Source organism: Vombatus ursinus, unplaced genomic scaffold (genome assembly GCF_900497805.2).
Source record: "Vombatus ursinus unplaced genomic scaffold, bare-nosed wombat genome assembly UNPS02014832.1, whole genome shotgun sequence".
NCBI classification, from domain to species: Eukaryota; Metazoa; Chordata; class Mammalia; order Diprotodontia; family Vombatidae; genus Vombatus; species Vombatus ursinus.
This window is the reverse complement of record NW_020954610.1, coordinates 48,585,443-48,589,322: the sequence shown is the minus strand read 5'-3', so window position 1 is coordinate 48,589,322 and position 3,880 is coordinate 48,585,443. Positions and strand designations below refer to the sequence as shown.

General features: G+C 41.2%; 1 pseudogene; it reads right to left on the bottom strand.

Annotated features, from left to right (window-relative positions):
* Window positions 1-641: 641 nt before the first annotated feature.
* On the bottom strand, window positions 642-2,345 carry LOC114025851 (annotated as a pseudogene).
* Between the last annotated feature and the right edge of the window lie 1,535 nt (window positions 2,346-3,880).

Below are 3,880 nucleotides of genomic sequence, written 5' to 3'. Positions count from 1 at the left end.
TTTCAGGATAAAAAAAGCAAAATCAATACACACCCTAAAAACTCTCTCCATTTTACTAAACATGGATTTCAGTTCAACAAGTCTAACAGTGGGGGATGTCTTGGCCATGATGTTCAAAGCAGCACTGACAACCTCAGAGTCTCTTCCCTCCAGAACAACCTTGTATCTCCTGCTCATAGCAAGGGTAAGAACATACCAACTGTTTGGTCTTGAAAAAAATACACACACACACACACACACACACACACACACACACACACACACACACACACACACAGTCCCCCAGAAACACCAGGGCCAAGCTGGGAAGAGCACTTCTCAAAATACAAATAAAATTAATCGGATGGGTGGAGTAGGGGCACAGCTTAGAGGTCTCAACATTTCTCTTGCTTTACCTTCTTCCTCCCCATAAGGATCAAACTCTCACACAAACCAACGTGTGACAATAATTCTCCATAAGATATAGATGTACCCTTCCTGTCTCTTCCCTTCCCACTTCCAACAACAGGAACAAGAAATCCAAAACATTCTCTCTTCTTCCTAAGGAGAATGTGAAACTACTGGATAGGGAGGGGACCTCCAGGGACCCACAAAAAGAGAGATGCTCCATGGCAGGGTGGAGATGGGCAGGGACCCTGTTCTCAGCTGGCTTCTGCTTGAGCCATGAGCTCTTCCAATCCATTGACCTGGTCATTGTTGTATAATAATAAAAATTGCTTAGTATCTTTCAGTTTAAAGTCCATTTCCTTAAATTTGCTTATTAACTGAAGACATTCTATTGTCTTTTCCTCTGAATACTGGTACATTTCCAAAGCATCTTCCACCAGAAGGGGGTCAAAGCCTTTTTCACAGAGCTGTCCATGTTCAAATAGTCAAGATTTCTTCTTTCTTCTTCACAACTTTCAAGATACAATCATATGACTAGCTTATGTTGAACAATGTCTCCACACATTGCCATTTGCTTTGGGAAAATGCTTGCAGGTTGGTATACTTGAATTCAGGAAATAGCTGGGGATGTTGGGCACCTTGTAACATCATGACTGTCAGCATTGTGTTTGGAGGTGATAACTCTTCTGTACATACTGACAAAACAGTCAGAGAATGAGCTGGGATGAGGAGGATAGTGCTTGCATCTTCTTGCCAGTGTCCAAATTTAAAGCTGAAAGTTCCACCCCAAGGTGTCCGTTGAGTTCACTAACATTGTTTTGGTAGCAAGACTTTAAGGAATTCAGGAAAGTGCCATTGAGGAGTCAGGTGGTGAAGTGCTTGCATATTTTGCTGTCTTCTGCTCTCTCTCATGTGAGTCAAGTTTGGGGAAGGAAAGAGACTTGATATTGCTCACAGTAGTGAGGGCAAGGGATACTTTAAAAGAGCTAAAATCTTTTCACAGTTACCTAACCATGGTAAAGTGATAAAGCCATTGGGTTTGTGAAAGGTCTTGAAATCCAGTGCAACCCATTCTAGGGAAGCCAAGAATTCCTAGTCTTATAACGCAGACCCAGAACCTCCTTTGGGCAAGTTATTGTCTAAGATCTGGGCCACAGTGGGCCCACCTGTACCAACAGGAATGTTTCTCAGTTCTTTCTCATCAAAAATTTTTAATTCTATGTTGTCAAATGGGTTCTCTTCACATTCAAGGTCAGCGGAGTCGAAGTCTGCCTTTGTATGGGGTGGACTGAGAACCTTCTTCTTTTTTTTTTTTTTGGTGAGGTAAGTGACTTGCCCAGAGTCACACAGCTAGTGTGTCAAGCGTCTGAGGTCGGATTTGAACTCAGGTCCTCCTGACTCTAAGACCAGAGTTCTATCTACTGCGCCACCTAGCTGCCCCAAGAATTTTCTATGTGTGGCACTGCTGCTCACATAGATTAGGGTGAGAATATTGTTGTGCTGTAAGCTGGCAAGAATGGGGTTAATGGGAGGTGGCATTGTGGTTGGGCAGTGTGTCTTTGAGAAAACCATTTTTTCTGTTACTGGGCCACTCTTGGAATTCACTTTGTCTTCTGCTTCTTCAGCTTTTCACTCAGCTTCTCATTGAGCTTCCTGCATTTTCTTTATGTTTTCTTCACACTCCCCCTCAAAGAAAAGTCATTGTATTTCACTGACAGCCTGTAAGCAATCAGGAGAGGAGAATCAAATGGGCAGACCAATGCTAAGTGGTGTTTTATATTTGTCTCCTATCTTAAATGGGACATCATCCAAAAAATCTGAACGTCTCCAAGCACTGAGACTTGAAAGGTATCACTGCCCACTGTTGGTCTGCATCTTGGCTCAGTCTCTGCATTACTTACAGCAGCCCCTAGGGAAAGGGAGAGGCAGCACCTGTAGCTTTGCTCTCCACAAGCCATGAAGGTCTTTAAAAGCCAAACACAGGTTTTTATATTTGGATTCTATAAGAATTTATAAGAAACCAATGGAGAAACCATTCTTGAGTATGGGATTGGAGTGGGAAGAAACTTGAGGGCATGGGACCAACCAGAAGACTATTGTAATAGTCCAGGCATTAGGTGATGGGAGCCTTCACTGAGGTGCTATTTATGTGAATAGAGAGAAGAGAATGTATATGTGAGAGGTGGTGAAGGTAGAAATGACAAGACCTGACAAACAGATTAGATAGGTGAGGTGAGTGTTAGGAAACTGTCAAGGATGCCACTAATGTTCTTAGTCTGGGTTACTGGAGGGGATGGTGGTACCCTCAACAATAATAGGGATGTTGAAAGAAAGAAATATTTTTTTTGGAGGGGAAGATAATGATTTTTGTTTTAGACATGTTGAATTTGAGATATCTGTGGAACATATAGTTGAAGACGTCCAAACGGCAGTTAAAATTGAGGACTGGAGCTCAGGAGAGAGACTAGGGCAGGATATATAGGTTTAGGAATAATCTGCATAGAGATGATAATCGAACCAATGTAGGCTGAAGAGAGACCAAGTAAAATAGTATAGGGTAAGGGTTGGCAAACTATGACCCATGGGTCAAATCTAGCCCACATTTTTAATTAATTAATTTTTAACATTCTTTTTTTATATATTTTGAGCCCCAAATTATCTCCCTCTTTCCAGTCCCTTCCCCACCCATTGAGAAGCAAAGCAATATGATATTAATTATGCATGTGAACTCATGCAAAACATAGAGCCCACATTTTAAAAATGTAAAAACCATTCTTAGTTTAAGGGCTATAAAAAACAGTGAGTGGCAAAATCTAGCCCATAGACTGTAGTTTGCTGATTCCTGGAACAGAGCAAAAAAGAGAAAAAGGGACTACCCTTAGGGGACCTCCAGTTAGTACCCATGATCTGGATGAAGATTCAGCAAAGGTAACTAAGGTAAGCCATCAGAGAGGTAGGATGAAAATGAGGACAAAGTATCCAGGAGTAGGTGATCAATGTCAAAGGCTGCAAAGTGATCAAGAAGGACCTGCTGAGAAAATGCCATTAGATTTGTCAATTATGAGGTCACTGGTAACGAGAGTGAGAGTGAGATAGAGAGAGAGAGAGAGAGAGAGAGAGAGAGAGAGGGAGAGAGAGAGAGAGAGAGAGAGAGCGAGAGAGAGAGCAGTTTTAGTTGAATAATGCCAGATTGTATAGGCTTTGGATGTGAGAGGAGAGGAAATGGAGGCTTCTATTGTAGGCAGTTTTCTTTTTATTTTTTAATTTATTTTATTTTTAGTTTTCAACATTCCCTTCCATAAGATTTTGAGTTCCAAATTTTCTCCCCATCTCTCCCCTCTCCCCAACCCAAGATGGCATGCAATTTTATATAGGTTCTACATATACATTCATATTGAACCTATTTTCACATTAGTCATGTTGTAAAGAAGAATTAGAACCAATGGGAGAAACCACGAGAAAGAAGAAACAAACAAAAAAAAAAGAAAGAAAA